At 41.2% G+C, this 17,204-nt stretch overlaps 1 protein-coding gene across 1 annotated transcript in view; it reads right to left on the reverse strand.

Annotated features, from left to right (window-relative positions):
* The window catches only part of TMEM108 (transmembrane protein 108), a 609,399-nt gene that overhangs the window by 421,442 nt on the left and 170,753 nt on the right, over positions 1-17,204 (reverse strand). The window lies entirely within an intron of this gene.

Below are 17,204 nucleotides of genomic sequence, written 5' to 3' on the forward strand. Positions count from 1 at the left end.
TCCTCTCTCCCAGCCCCTGGAAACTACCATTCTGCTTTCTGTTTCTATGAGTTTGACTATTCTAGATAGCTCATGTAAATGGAATCATACAGTATTTGTCTTCTTGTGATTGACTTATTTTGTAGCATAATGTCATTAAGGTTCATCCATATTGTAGACTGTGTCAGAATTTCTTTTTTTTTTAAGGCTAAATAACATTTCTATATATATATATATACATATATATATACATATGTATATGTATGCTTTTGATTCCTTCAAATATATAAACAGAAGTGAAATTGCTGGGTCATATGGTAGTTCTATTTTATATATATATATATATATATATTTTTTTTTTTTTTTTTTTGAGGAACCTCCATACCTTTTTCCCTAGTTTGTGCACCATTTTACATTCTCACCAGCAGTGCACAAGGGGTCCAGTTTCACATCCTCACCAGCCTCACACCAGGCTTTTTGAACAGAGAGAATTTAATATAAAAAATCGTTTACTAGGTAACTGAAAGGATAAAAAGGAAGTACTAATGTTTTAAGGAAGTAACAATGCAGGCGGCTGCTAACATTCTTCAGGCTGAGGGTACGAAGGGAAGAGATAGAAATTATTAAAATTTAAAGACTTAGAGGAGGCTCCTGTGGGGCTGGGATCGAGACCACTGAGAAGTGGTCACAAGATGTCTGGTTCTGGTACCTCCGAGAGGTGACAGTGAGGCTGGTTCAGTGATGTTGGAGAGACCGCGAACTGGATTCAGCTGCTGCTACAGGAACTCACTGCCATTACCAAAGTACTGCTGACAGGGTGAAGAAGCATTGCTGGGGTGGTGCTCTCGGGAACAGAAAGCAAACAGGTGAAGTGAGTCCCTTTTTCCTTCTCCAGCCCTGCAATCTTCCTCTAGCGCCCCCTATTGGCAGAGCCTAACAGAGAGTGGGTGGAAAAGCAGAAATGTATGTATTGACAGTTTGCAGAGTCCCAACCTCAGTGTAAGAAAGCAGAGTATGGAAGGGCAGGTTTGGAACTGAGAGGCAGTAACTTAAACAACCTGTCCCCCAGGGAGTGGCCTCTCTCTGCACGGCACTCTCAGCACTTTGCCTGCTTTCTTGTATGCCATCATACCACCTCTACCTAAAGTGGGAGTTCTTTGGATGTTCCTTAACTCTGATTCTAATATTAATATAAAGTCCTTTAAGAGCTAGATCAGTGGCTGATTCATCTCTGTATACCTTCCTGATGCCCCCCAAAGCCTAGCACAATGGTTATACATAGTTGACATACAATAATTTTGTCAAATGAATGAATTTTATCCCGAATGAGTAAAAGGGCAGTGGTTGGAAAGTAGCAGGAAATGAGCACAGAGGAAGCCCAACCATCATGAAAGTCACTGCAGAATTGTGCATTGAATGGAATTTGGGCTGAGATACTTGTAAAGGCTGGTGAAAAGCAGACTCACACCAACTTTGTGTAGATGCTTTAAGACTTAACTGGAGGTGTCCTGAAAACCTGCAATTATTTTGATATTGGCTCCTCATCTCTGGCAATAGAGAGGTGAAGAGCAGGAGAACAGGGCCTGTCCCAGGGCCCTCACACTCTTTACAGGTAGCCTGGTCTCCCCAGAGTCTCTTCCTGCTCTACTCAGAATACTGTGGGCCGGTTCTTAGACTCTAAGCAGTAAGATCTGACAGAAACCTTGAAGAGTTAGTGTCCCAGTTACTATTTCTGCTCAACCAATTATCTCCAGACTTAGTGGCATAAAATAACAACCATTTTATCATGTTCATGGGTTCTGTGTGTCAGGAATTCAGAAAGAACACAGCAGAAATGGCTTGTCTTTGCTTGTGGATGTCTGGAGTCTCAGCTAAGAAGACTCTATGGCTGGAGGAGACTCGATGGGTGAGAGCTAGACTGTAGGCATACCTGGGAGATATTGCAGGTTCCATCCAGACCACTACAATAAAGCAAATATTGTAATAAAGTGAGTCACATGAATTTTTTGGTTTCCCATTGTTATGTTTACAGTATACTGTAGTCTAAATGTATAACCATTTTGTCTTAAAAATGTACATACCTTAATTTGAAAATGCTTTATTGTTAAAAAGTGTTAACCATCATCTGACAACACAGGGTTGCCACAAAATTACAATTCATAAAAAATGCAGTATCTGTGAACCACAACAAAATGAGATATGCCTGTAATCTGAGGACCCTCACTTACATGTCTGGGGATTGATGCTGACTGCCTGCTGACATTGACTGGAGTACCTGTGGCCTCCCCATGTCACCAGGGCCTCCTCCCTGCATGGCAGCCTCAAGATAGTCAGGCTTATTCCATGATGGTTCAGGGGTCTAAAGCAAGTGTCCCAGGAGATAAAGTGGAAACTTTCATGTCTTAGCCTCAGGATGTGGAGAAAAGGGAACGTCTGTGCACTGTTGGTGGGAATGTAAATTGGTGCAGCCACTGTGGAAAACAATATGGAAGTTCCTCAAAAAACTAAAAATAGAGCTACCATATGACCCAGCAATTCCACTCCTGGGTATATATTCAAAAAAACAAAAACACCAATTCAAAAAGATACATGCACCCCAATGTTCATAGCAGTGTTATTTACAATTACCAAGACATAGAAACGACCTAAGTGTCCATCAACAGAAGAATGGAAAAAGAAGCTGTGGCATATATACAATGGAATACTACTCAGCCATAAAAAAGAATGAAATTTTGCTGTTTGCAGCAACATGGATGGACTTGGAGGGCATTATGCTAAGTGAAATAAGTCAGAGAAAGATAAATACTGTATGATATCACTTACATGTGGAATCTAAAAAATACAAAAAAACTAGTGAACATAACAAAAAAGAAATAAACTCACAGATATAGAGAACAAACTAGTGGTTACCAGTGAGGAGGGGTGGGGAAGGGCAATGTAGGGGTTGGAGAGTGGGAGGTACAAACTATTGGGTGTAAGAAAGGCTCAAGGATATACTGTACAACATGGGGACTATAGCCAATATTTTGTAGTAACAGTAAATTGAAAGTAACCATTAAAATTGTATAAAAATTAAAAATTAAAAAAAAGAAGTAATGCAGTATGGCTTCTGTCTCAATCTATTGGTTATAATTGAGTCATAAGCTCACCCATATTCAAGGGGAGAGGATGTGGACCTCATCAGAATGAGTGTCAATATGATCAATTGTAGAAAAGCATATGGAATGAGAAGCATGGTTGCAGATGTTTTGGGAAAACACAGTCTGCCACAGCTGTTAAATTCATTCTCCACATTTTTTGGATGAGGATGCCGAGGTCTAGAGAACTTGGGAAGTGGCTTCAGTCAGTTCTCAGAATTCTCAGAGATCATAATTTTGCCAGGGCTGCTCTAACAAATTCCACAGACTGAGTGGCAACAGCAATTTATTCTCTCACACTTCTGGAGGTGGAGTTTCAGCAGAGCCATGCTCTCTCCAACTGCTCTGAGGGAGAATTCTTTCTGGCCTCTTCCTAGCTTCTGGTGGTTCTCACCAATCCTCCTGGAGTTCCTTGGCTTGTAGATCCTTCACTCCAATCTCTGCCTCATCGTCAACTTGGCATCCTCCCTGTGTGTCTGCACATCGTCTTCCCTCTGTTCATGTCTAACTCTGTGTCCAAATTTCCCCTTTTCATAAGGACATCAATTATTTTGGATTAAGGCACACACTAATGACCTCACTTTACCTTGATTACTTCTGTAAAGGCTCTATTTCCAAATAAGGTCACAGTAGAAGGAGTTAGGTCTTCAACATATATTTTTGGGGAGGAGATTCACAATTCAACCCATAGCACCAAACTTTATGAAACTTATGGGAGGAGAACTTAGAGACTTATCCTGGGTGAGGCTTAGAAGCACACACAACAGCCATGCAGAGGGAATTTCTCTGCCAGGTAAGCCTGGGCCAAGGCGCTGAAGATATTCTAAAAGAAAAACGGACTGGGAGTGTTGGAACACACTCGCTTTATGTTATTGAAATTTTGATGACAAACATAAATGTGGGTGTGATCTCAGTGATTCCAAAGAGATCAGATGCTGGAGCCAATTCCCCCTCTCCATGTCTGAAGGGTGATGATTAAACTTTAGAAACAGTTTGGACCCAGTAGCCCACACAATCCACTGACAAGCAGAGGTGGCTGGTAGAAGAGATAAATAAATGAAAAGCTGTTCTTTCACCCCTGGCTTTGAATTGTGAAAGATAGCTTTCCCTTCCACCAAAACAGTGATGTGAGCGGATGATTCAGGAAGAGATAATAGGGCCTGTGGGACTTCAGCAAAGGAGGCCTGGATTGAGGAAAACTGTATTCTACCTTATCTACCAGTGTCCTTTCCTCCAGAATTTAGGGGAATACAAAGCATTTTACATTGTCTACCAATAACAGCATCAGAAGAAACAAGAATTGTTACTACTTATTGAGGGGCAGTTTATCTAGACCACCTATAACAGGGGTCCCCAACACCCGGGCTGAGGACAGGTACCAGTCCACAGCCAGTTAGGAACAGGGCCACACAGCAGGAGGTGAGCGGTGGGAGAGCAAGCGAAGCTTCATCTGCCGCTCCCCATCGCTCCCCATGGCTCGCATTACTGCCTGAACCATCCCCCCCTCCCCCGTGGAAAAGTCATCTTCCACGAAACCGGTCCCTGGTGCCAAAAAAGGTTGGGGACCGCTGACCTATAGCTTTGCTGCAGTTTTTTGCCCATATCCTTGCCAATTCCATTATTGTTTTCTTGCACACTGGCTTTTGGTATAGCTTTTGCCCCCTAAAACTGCATCCTTTTGTTGGAGGGCTGCCCTCAGGTTGCTATAGCCCACTTTTCTGGCCACAGTGGGAACTGGAAGTGCTTGGGAATTTACATCCCCCCCACCGCCGGGCAGCCTTTATCTAATGGCACAGGTATGGGAGTGTATAGCCGAAGGGGTATAAATTCCCCTCTCCCTCCCGCCTCCTATGTTCTCCTGTAAAGAAACTGTGGGATTGAGCCAAAATTACTCTCTGTGATACATGACTTGACAACTCACTCTTATGTGGCCCCCTTCCCCTACCTGTCTCAATTTCCCACTTCTCTACTAGTTTTTACTAATAATGATTCCTAGTAAATAATTTTCACATGCATTCTAATTTCCAGGTTTGTTGTGGGGGCCCAATCTAAGACACCATCTTACCTAACCTTCACAACCACTCCCCCAAGACAGGGAGGACAGCCCCCTTTCCACAAACATGGAAACTCTGGCTTTGAGAAGACCTGCCCCCAATCACATCATAATTAGTAGCTGTCTCAACTTTCAAACCAGTCTTCTCTCTGCTATATTATCCAATATATTGCCTCAAAGACACAACTTGTCTTATTTCCTTTTTCACCTCTTAATTGCCTTGGGCTTTCCTGAATTTCTTCACTTAGAAGAAATTCACTGAATGTCTTATCCTAAGTGAAGAATTGGTATTATTTTCTCTTGCTGGATTAGCCAAGTCTAGGTTTTTACCAGAGCAGTGAATGAGGCGGAGACAGTCTTCTTCATGTTCCCTTCTCCTGAGATAATGTAATAGACTAAAGATAGGCCTAAATTATTTGACACTCCTTCCATTGAAGGCTGGGGTCTATCTACCCTCCCCTTGAATCTGGGCTGACCCATGACAGTGTGACAAATATATTATAGCAAATGTGATCTGGGACTAGATTTTAAAAGGACTGGCAGCTTCTGCCTGGTCTTTTGGAGTCCTGAGCTGCCATATAAGAAGTTCCACTACCTGAGAATGCCAGGCTATGGGGAAGCCCAAGCTAGACATATGGAGAGGTCATGTGGAGAAAGAGGTATCCAGCCAGGAAATAGCCTTTTGAGTTATCCTGGCTGAGGCTTCCTACATCAAGGAACAGAGATGAACCATCCCTGCTGTGCTTTGTCTGAATTCTTGATCCACAGAATCCATGATCATAAGAAATGGTTTTTATACCACTAAGTTTTGGAGTATTTTGGTCATGCATCAATAGATAACTAGAACAGTCAGACATGTCAGATGATGCAGAAAGCATCTGTATTAGCACAGAGCTACTAGTCTAGCCCCTCTCCACCACCCACCATGCCATTCCACCTGCTCCTCAAACTTTCTCACCCTGGTCTTGGAGCTGGAAACAGATGAATTCTTTGAACATCTCCCAGTCACAGCCACATTTAACTTCTAACTGGACAGCTGATCCAAGGCAGGGAGGAACTGTCATTTGGGAACACCCAGTCTTGGGTAAACCAGATAGCTTGGGGACCAGTTTCCTCCCAGCACATCTAAACTTCTGCCTTTTTACTTCTTAGTTACCTTATAAATTATTTTAGCTGCTATGGGGCCCCAACACTTTGGGCACAGTGAGATAGCATGTTCTTGTTTGTAGGAAAGCACTGCTTAAGCATTTGGTTCTGTTTTAACTTTGCCACTTTGCCACTGTGGGCAAATCACAACCTCTCTGAGTTTCATTGCTTCATTTTCTTGCCTCTAAAATGAGATGATTGTCTTGTGAAGCATTTTTGCCCTTCCTAGGAGAATAACTTGTTCCTATGGCGGGGTTTCTGTGGCACTTTGTACATACTCATTTTGTAAATCATATCACATGTATTACACACATATTTTACTCACATTATACAGAGCCAGTGCCATGGCAGAAAGCACTCTGTAGGTTGTGAGCTTCCGAGTCAGACCTGGGTTTGCCATTTACTAGTTGTGTGACCTTGAACAAAGTACTTACCTCTCAAATCCAAGTTTAACTTACATGCAAAATAAAGATTGTCATACCTACCTCGTACACTTGTATTGTGGATCAAGGTAAACAGTGAAACAAGATAAGTTAGCATTCAAAAATTGCTGCTATCATTATGATGAAAGCTTTTCTTTTATAAACAATTCATGATGCTCTTGACTTCATGTACATTTTAATTGGTCTGAAACAAAAATTATGACTCTAAAAACAGACAGCTTAAAGAATGCTATAAATTACAGATTCCAGAGTCAAAGGGGAAACTTGTTTTTTTCCTGTGAGTTCACTCAAAGTAAACATTTGCCATGTCACAGGCAAAAGCATACGCTGCACACAGCCTGCCCCACTGACTCCCAGCCTGCCAAAGAAGACAAACATATTTCATGTAGACCCAGCAGGTCTTCCAGCTTTAGTCTGAGGTCATCTTATCTGCCCTCTAAAGCTTTTGAAATGAGAAGTGCAAAAGAAAAGAAAGTCTCAGCAATTTCCACAGTCCACTCAATAAACCAGGGCAGTATTAAGCCACTTTCATCTTAGGAACCCTATGTGCGTCAGTCAGCAAAACAGTGGCGCTATGTCGTCACCAGGAGACAGAGGAGCCTGGACAGGGCGGGCTTTGAGGATGCTGACCAGCACGAACGGCCTCAGAACATCAGCTCTATTTTAGCTTTGAATCTGCTCAGCACTTACACCTCTGAGCTTGATACTGCTGAGAAGCACCTGCCCCTGCTGCTCACTTGCTCCAGGGCTGGGGCTGGGGGTGGGGTATCAGGGTAAAAGTCTCTCTCCACTCATGTCTAATTCCCATCTCTCAGGACAATACCAAGACAGCACACAATCAATGTGTACTGACTGACTGAATAATTAAATGAATTAATGTGTAAATTATATCAGCTGAGTTTTGTTTGTTCCACTGCTTACATTGACCTCCACCTCTGACATCATTATTTGGCACTTCTTAAATTTGGGTTGAAGAGTAGGGAGGAAATATAATTTATAAAACCATACCATCTACACATTGTACATTCGGTTACTTCATTCTCTCAGCATCTCCATTTTATGATGAAAAAGGGAAGTTCAGAAAAATTAATTCTTCTAAGCTCCCACAGATAATGCATGGCAATATCAAGATTCAAACTCCAATTTTCTGACTTAAAAGTTCATGATCTCACTATTATTCCATGACATTTCTCAGAATTACAGGAAGGTGCTTGTTGGTATAGAAGAAAAAAAAAGGTGGGGTGTCTGACCCTTGAGTTAAGTGGTCTTTCTGTTGAATGGCATCCAAACCACGTTTGATAGATTGGGACTCTATTCCTATTACAGATATTCTGAATTGGGGACAATCATTCATGCCACAAAACTTGACAGAGCAGCCTCAACATTCCTGGCATCATCTGAGAAAGATAAAGTAGTCCCCCAGACAACTCTCAAGGAACTGCCCAGGAAAGCTCCCTTGGCCTCCCTTTTAAGGGAATTATTAAAAATTAATCTGTGTAACATTTCTTCTTCTTCTTTTTTTCACTAGCAGTGGCAGAATCAGAAGAGCAGTGAGTACAAAAGGAGATGGATTTCATTTTAGACAGTTAATTCACATCAGAGGAATATGCACAGACACACAGAAATGGCTATCATATGTGGAGGAATAGTTAGAAGCCTGAAATTCCTAAAATAGTGTCAGATGCTGGTAACTCATACCTATGTAAAGCCCCAGATTGCTGACCCACATGTGCCTCTGTGTCATTTCTCCTCAGCATCCTCCTCAGACAGGCCAAAGTTTTCGTAGACCATAATCCAGCAGATTGCTGGCTGGAAGGAGTTTTAAGACCCCTTAGTTGAAAGATGCTTAATGTAAGTCTGCAAAGAAGAGCACTTGAATCTCAGAAACTGTTACTGGTTCCAAATCATTTTCCTTCTCACCTGAGAAGGTTAAATAATGTCTCAAGAAATATATGCTGGTGTTAGGAGGAGTGTGGGAACTCTCCATCCTGAGTACATTTCCCTCCAAACAGATCTTACTTTTTGGAAACAAGACATAAAGACATGAAGCTTCTGGCTTTAATGAAAATTGTACCAGAGTGAAAAAGGACTCAGGAATTCCATTTTTATCTGGCTTTGGACATGTCACTGCCTCTCTGCTTCCATTTCTCATGACTAAGTTCTTATCCTTATCCATCTAACACCTGGGGTGAGATTTAATTTTTATCTAGTTCTACTTGAGATTCTCAGAGAGAATATAAGTGGACAATATATTTCTTGGATCTCAATGCGTATCTCCTTTTTCAAATGATTAGACAGGGACTTTTAAAAGACTTCTAAGAGGGCTTCCCTGGTGGCTCAGGGGTTGGGAGTCTGCCTGCCAATGCAGGGGACACGGGTTCGAGCCCTGGTCTGGGAAGATCCCACATGCCGCGGAGCAACTAAGCCCGTGAGCCACAACGACTGAGCCTGCGCATCTGGAGCCTGTGCTCCGCAACGGGAGAGGCCGCGACAGTGAGAGGCCCGTGCACCGCGATGAAGAGTGGCCCCAGCTCGCCACAACTGGAGAAAGCCCTCGCACAGAAACGAAGACCCAACACAGCAAAAATAAATAAATAAACAAATAAATTAATTAAAAAAACAGAAACAAAAAACTTCTAATAGGCAAGAGAATGGAGGCGTCATATAAACTTTCCACCCTAGTCTAATTCATCCCTGGGAGTTCCGGACCACTCATGGTTATGCACAAATGCTGTTCCATAGAGGACACCATGTTCTCAACTGAAATATGATTCATGTGGGTCCTGAGAATAATACATTCCACCTCGGTACCCACCTTCCCAAACCATACACAGAAGAATGGTGATAAGAGACAGGAATAAAGGGCCTAAGCACCTGATATTCACTGATGTGATGATGTGATAATGAGACCCCCCCCCTTGTATTTTTGGTGTAAAGACTTGCAGATTTCACAGTTAGACTTTTACATTCAGCTGGCCTTCAACCTCACCTCCACAACCTAGTGAAGGAAGTAGGGATGAGGAATGTTGCAGTATGTTCATCCACCTCTTTCCTAGAAGCAAGAATCATTCAGAGGGAAGAAGGAGAAAAAAAATAGGCCCTGCTCCCTGGTCTCAGCATCTCTGATCAGCTGATACAGTATTTCTCAAGTGTTCAGGAAGAGGGATGAGATGTATGGAGACAGCTTCCCCTGCAGGATCCATGTTGATGGTGGTGAGAAGCACAGTAGACTTGTAAGGAGATTTGAATTCTGGTCCTGGCTTTTCACAAAACTTGCTGAATAATCTGGAGTAAATGATTTAAAGTGTTTTGGCTTTCACAAGGGTAAAAGAAGGAACTGGATAAAATGAACACAATACTATCTCTAGCAGTGAGACTAGAATAGTCGGTTGGAGATAGATTGCGAAGGAAATTTTACTGAGAATTCTGGATTCTGTCAATTGATAAGAGAGATGTTATCCTGTTCCATTGGCATAAGCAAACCCTCATCCTGGCTGTCATGGTCTTGACTTAACAAGGACACCCATCTGTTGCCTTAGAGGCCATATACTCACCATATAGCCCTACAGACCTCGTGGTTAGATCTCACCTGCCTTGATGCTCCCTCTATTAATGGAATGATGTCATAATTTAAGACCCAATTTAGAGATTTTGTAATCCAGAGACAATGATGAAGTAACCTAGGCTGCTAGCAGCTTTTCCCAGACCTGGGCCTGCAGGACATGTTATTACAGTAACAAGAGTTATTGCAATAAAAACAGTACGGTAATGAACAAAAACCCAGACAAATAGGCCACTAGAAGAGCATAGAGAGGCCTTGTATATGTGGGAATTTGATATGTGTTGGCATCTCAATTTTTAAATGAATTTTTAAAATTATGACATTTATATTATTTAGATAGATGGTACTGGGAAAATTGAGTTCACCATATAGAGAAAAGTGAAGTTGGATTCATACTTCACACTACAAGAAAAAGAAAACAAAGCAATACAAAAATCCGAAAACAATCAAAGATCTGGGTGAAAGGTAAAGCTGTCAGCTAAAACAAATTGAAGATGAAGATAATGGAGGAAGTGGGGGATGATTTATTAAAAGTGACCCCAAATTTTCAAATGATAAGTGTCTTTACTTCTCATCTTACAACAAAATTGTACAAAATTGCAGCAGAGACTTCTCTGTGTTCTCCAAAGCCTGTTTTCTTTCCCTCCTGTTACCACATCTTAAACTCATAGATTCTTTTGCAGTTTGCTGTGTCCATGGACTGAATCCTGACCAGTGGAATGTGGGCAGAAGTGATGTATGTTATTGGGTTGGCCCAATGCATATATTATACCACATATTCTTTATTCATTCTGTGTATTCCACATTTGGTTTATCCATTCATTGGTTGATTGACATTTAGGTTATTTCCATATCTTGGTTATTGTGAATAATGATGCAATGAACATAGGAGTGCAGTTATCTCTTCAAGACCAATCACTAACCACTGTTTATTTAGGTAAATATAAACTTTTACATTTGCTTTATAACTGTAGTCAAAACACCTCTGGGCAAACAAAAACTGTATTTGCAGTTTAAAACAACTCCAATATCTGAGCTACACATATATTACTCCTATTACTGTTGGGGTTATAGTGATGGTAATTAAAAATTAAAATACCAGCTTTTACACTAAGTAAAGGATAAAATAAACAGAAATATTACTCATAAGTTGGCATGTAAATGTTATTTTCAAAACATTGAGAACCAGAGTCCCATCAAGATTCAATTTAAGCAAAAGTTTAGTCTCCTAAGTAACAGCAGGTTCTTAAACCAATAGTGAAAGATATATAATTCCAAAGTATTTCTTTAAAAAGAGACAAAAGGGGGGGCCCAAGTTTTTCAGTATGGTTCTGGAAGTTATCAGCACAGTTCTGAAATATTTGATTTGTTTGAAGGTTGAATTAATCTAGAATGAATCCTCTTTAATTTTCAGGATGTGAAGATGGTGGAGGGGTGGGGATCAAGAGGAGGAAGCAGAGAAAGAGAAGAAGGAGAAAAGGTCCTTTTTGCAGAAATTGTCCCCTTGGATCCACTGGCAATAATGAATTCAGATTGGAGGAAGAGACGGGTGATCATAGTCCAGTAGCAAAGGTGAGAACCGAGTGGAGGGGAGAGGAAAGTTCTGTTTTCAACACGAAGGCCCAGCTGTTGTTGAGGGACCAAGTGGGGACTGGCTCTTGGCCTCTGTTCTGTTGGAAAAGCTGCTTGTGATGTGATGTCTCAACTCATTTTCTCTTGAATGGATCATCCTTATAATTTCAGTCACCAACTTCTCTTGTTCTGTGCATGTAGGGCTTTCTTCATTCAAGTCTTATTCTCAGGAAGTTATTTCATTCTTAAACTTTTCAGTTTCCTCTAGGCTCCAGATTTCTGATGACCCTTTCTCCAGGCTAGTAGTCTTCAAAGATGACTCCAGCTTTTCATATTCCTTTTGAACAGAGCTGAGCTGTCAAGGAGGTCACATGTTTTCTGAATCAATGTTAGCATGCTCTGGGGCAAATTTTTTCCTTTTTAATAAAAACTGGCTTTTATTTGACCTAAATATGCTGAACAAAATATGAGACCTGTGAAAAATGTGACTCTAGCTCCCATAAGAAGCTTAGACAAGTCAAAGTCTAGACCAGGTCATCAGGCAGCATGGCCAGCGCCTTGCACAGCTTTCCGAAGATTAGCTGGAAGTAAGGCTTCTCAGAGGTTCACCACCCCTGTGTGGCACAAATCCCCCTTCCTGCAAATCCACATCCACAGCAATGGCTGTACCAGAGCAATAACTGCAGTGTGAACTCCATAGTGCTGTACTTGGAACCCAAACCCCCAGCTGGCCGCTGGGATACACCATCAGTGGAGTGGAGGATGTGTATAATAAATAACCCACAGGTTCCACACTCCTTCTTCTCACTCTTTTTAGTAACTTTTTAATTAGAAAAAAATTCAAATAAAGAAAAGTAGAAATAATATACAATGAACATCCATTTAGCCACCATTTAGATGCAACACTGTTAACAGATTATACTATTTGCCCCACCCACCTCTCTCTCATTCTTTATTTTTTTAGGTGAACCACTTCAAATTAAACCATTGACATCCTGACAATTTAGCATGCAATTCCAAAAAGTAAGGACATTCTGCTACATAATTGTATATCCTTCTGGTACTATTGTTTCCCATTTTACAGATAGGGAAACTATTTGATGCCTGAATATCTCTTTGAGGAAGGTAGGAAACTAGAACTTTAGCATATTAACTGTTCAGGGCTGTAGGGTAAGATGGTGAGTGATAATGAGACATGGGTGAGGACCTTTTCAAGTGGCATCTCTGAGAAGCTCACTAAACTGTGGGGGCTTACAAAAAAGTCTTAAATTACTATAAGAGGAAAAAATACACCATAAACAAAGTGAAAAGACAAGTGACAAACTGTGAAAAAACATACACAGTTTGTATAGTACAAACCAAACATTAGCATTCTTAATATATACAGAGCTCTTTCAAATCAATAAAAAGTTGAATACCTCATTTTTAAATAGAAAAGAGTATTTTAGTGATCTTTTGTTTTGCCCACCTATAGCCTTTCCCTCTACTTTGCATAATTCTGCTTTGGGAAAATGCCCTTTACTATCTCATGAAACTGTCAAGAGCATGTCTCTACCTTCCCTACCTCAAGAATTGGCATGTGACTGATCAGACTACCTCACCCCTCAGACACACTGATTAGTCCAGGGGTTGGCATGTTCCTAATGAGTCAGTCTTTTGCAGGTGCTATAAGTTGTTGCATATGCTATAAAATAAAAGGAACCTCTCCTTTTTTTCCTTCTGGAATCACTACCTTGAGGACAAATGTAAGCTTAGAGCCATCTTTGCTGCAATTGGGGAGAGACTGGCTAAGAAGACAGACCATTAGGGAGGGACAGTGGAAGAGAGAGGGAGAGAGAGATAATTTCATGATTATGTGGTCTGAGGCCCTGGATCTAGACTTGCCTAAAAGTAGCTGCACATCCACTTTTCCCAGGTATAAGATCTAATAAGTCCTCAAGTTTGTTGGGTTTCTGTCATTTGCCATCAAATAATATGGCCTAATATATTTGCTGCTGAACAATTCACAGGAGAAAAAATTTAAAATGGCAGGTGGCCCAATTGCCAACCATGGGAACAATCTCATGAGGGAAAAAAAAGCAAATTAAAATCAGATAGTAATATATATTTTTTTAGTAATATGTTTTTATACCTTATATTTTCAAAGATTAAAAGGTATAAGAATAAATATTGCTTAAGTTTTAGGTGCACATGGAGGGTGGGGTGTGGACAAGGGGGCCCGACTGACCCTTCTGTCAGTTCAATCCTTTTTGCCTTCCCTGAGCTAGATTCTGCTTCCAGAAGTCCTTTCACTTCACTCAAACTTCCTGTTCAATGACCACATGCTATGAGCCACCACTTTCCAAAAGCATCCCCCACACTCTAGCTGTGATCCACTGTCCAGTGGCTTAGTCCCAACTTTCTGACTTCTCCCTAGAAGTTGTTCTAAGCATGCTGTGTGGCTGGGCATCCTGAGGTCAGAGTCTGCTCTGCAGAAAATGACTAACAAGCTGGAAGCGTCACTTCTTCCCCCTTAGCCTACCTCTTCACACCACAGTTAATCACACGTGTATACACACATACAGGGGTTGTATGGCAACACGGTTTTGAGTGGAGACTGTGACATCTGACTACCAATGTTTAAATCTTGATTCTGAATCTTACTAGATACATGGCCCTGGGAAATATACTTAACCCCTTTGTGTCTCAGTTTCTTTACCTGGAAAATGGCTCATGCAGCTCAATAACAAAAAAACAAACAACCCAATCCAAAAATGGGCAGAAGACCTAAATAGACATTTCTCCAAAGAAGATATACAGATTGCCAACAAACACATGAAAGAATGCTCAACATCATTAATCATTAGAGAAATGCAAATCAAAACTACAATGAGATATCATCTCACACCGGTCAGAATGGCCATCATCAAAAAATCTAGAAACAATAAATGCTGGAGAGGGTGTGGAGGAAAGGGAACACTCTTGCACTGTTGGTGGGAATGTAAATTGATACAGCCACTATGGAGAACAGTATGGAGGTTCCTTAAAAAACTACAAATAGAACTACCATACGACCCAGCAATCCCACTACTGGGCATATACCCTGAGAAAACCATAGGTCAAAAAGAGTCATGTACCAAAATGTTCATTGCAGCTCTATTTACAATAGCCAGGACATGGAAGCAACCTAAATGTCCATCATTGGATGAATGGATAAAGAAGATGTGGCACATATATACAATGGAATATTACTCAACCATAAAAAGAAACGAAATGGAGTCATTTGTAGTGAGGTGGATGGAGTTAGAGTCTGTCATACAGAATGAAGTAAGTCAGAAAGAGAAAAACAAATACAGTATGCTAACACATATATATGGAATCTAAGGGGAAAAAAAAAGTCATGAAGAACCTAGTGGCAAGATGGGAATAAAGACACAGACCTACTAGAGAATGGACTTGAGGATATGGGGAGGGGGAAGGGTAAGATGTGATGAAGTGAGAGAGTGGCATGGACATATATACACTACCAAACGTAAAACAGATAGCTAGTGGGAAGCAACCGCATAGCACAGGGAGATCAGCTCTGTGCTTTGTGACCACCTAGAGGGGTGGGATAGGGAGGGTGGGAGGGAGGGAGATGCAAGAGGGAAGAGATATGGGGACATATGTATATGTATAACTGATTCACTTTGTTATAAAGCAGAAACTAGCACACCATTGTAAAGCAATTATACTCCAATAAAGATGTTAAAAAAAATCTATCTCACTGTTTTGAGGGTAAATGAATACACATGCAAAACCTTCAGCACAGCATTGGGCACATAGGTCACCATCAGCACATGCAATTATCTTTCCTTTATAGGCACACAGACTTGTTTCCAGAATGGGAAAGTTCATATATCATTATGAAAACTTATCGACAAGTGACAGAAACCAATGTCCAAGTAGCTTAAGCAAAAAGGCAATTTATCAGCTCATTTAACTGGAGAATCCAAAGGTTGAACTCACCTTGGGCCTGGTTACATCCAAAGTTCAAATGGTGCCAATGCTAGTTGCCTAAAAATTGGGCCATTGTGTTTTATAATTGTGGTTTGGGATGTATGAGAGAGTTAAAGTTAATAAATCTGATTTCAAATTCCAATTTTACCGCTTGTCAATGTGTGAATTTGGGGGAGTCAATCCCTTTCTTTGAGAATGTGGAGGAAAATCCCCTGCAAGGGGCTTGAGATCCATGCCATCATGTGATTATTTCTCCGCCCCATTTGGACATGAGATAAACTAACAGGCTGTGACTGTCATCTAGGAAGGATATATAAATATATATCTCCTCATTTACTTTTCAAGACTACATCTTCCCTAGGCTCACTCAGTTTCCACAATAGAATGATGTGCTGGGATGGCCTTATGTAAATTCTACTAATAGACTTGATTAACAAACAACAATTCCATAGTTGTATGCAATTCAGGCAGTAGACATGGAGCCCAGCACAGAACAACACATTCATCCACAAAGCACACCAAGAATGAATTTGGAAGGTTTAGCAAGAAATCACAGAGGGAAGACGGAAACTGTTTGTCTGCATACGTTAGGAGTGTCACCCTGTCAGAGCTCTGCCACAGGGCTGATCCCGAACATCTGCTGTCATCTTTTTGTGTGTGTGTGTGCTAAGTAACAATGTTTCACTTCCTAGCAACAGCCAGCCCATTGTCTTGCTCTGGCCCATTACATAGGAGACAAATCCTTCTGAGCATGTAGGTTAGAGGCAGCAAATGCCCCCTCCCCACATTGTTAGGCCTCCAGATCTGTAAAGTGTGTACACATGTGGCTTCTTCCAAGGATAAAATCATTAACAACTCTACTAATGCATGCATCCAGGTCAAAACTCACAGTGAGACTGGAAAGGCACTTCCTAATTACCAATGAAGTGAATCTTGTCACACATTTGGGAGACTTTGGTTTTGAAATGTAAGAGGTACAAGAAATCTCAAAGGCCATCTTGTCTAACTCCCTCAGTTTACTGCAGAAGGTCCAGAAATAGTGACAGCTTTTACCAGAACCAGAGGCTTCTGTCCCCTTAGTCAGTGACCTGTTTGCTTCAGAGCAGTCTTTCTACTGCCAGCTAGATGATTACACCCCCTTCTTTATCTTTTGTCCTGTGGATTTTCTCTGGTGGATTTTAATGTCCTGCATTGCCCTGCATTATCATCCCCCTGGCACCCTCCTGACCACAGGCCCTCCCTCCATGGGGATATGTGCTCAGATAAGCGAGCTCATCTTAATACAAACATAAGCACATGTAGTGATTTCAAAGCTGATTTGGCTCATATATGCC

This window comes from Balaenoptera borealis (genome assembly GCF_965194805.1).
Source record: "Balaenoptera borealis genome assembly, chromosome: 5".
In the NCBI taxonomy this organism is placed as follows: Eukaryota; Metazoa; Chordata; class Mammalia; order Artiodactyla; family Balaenopteridae; genus Balaenoptera; species Balaenoptera borealis.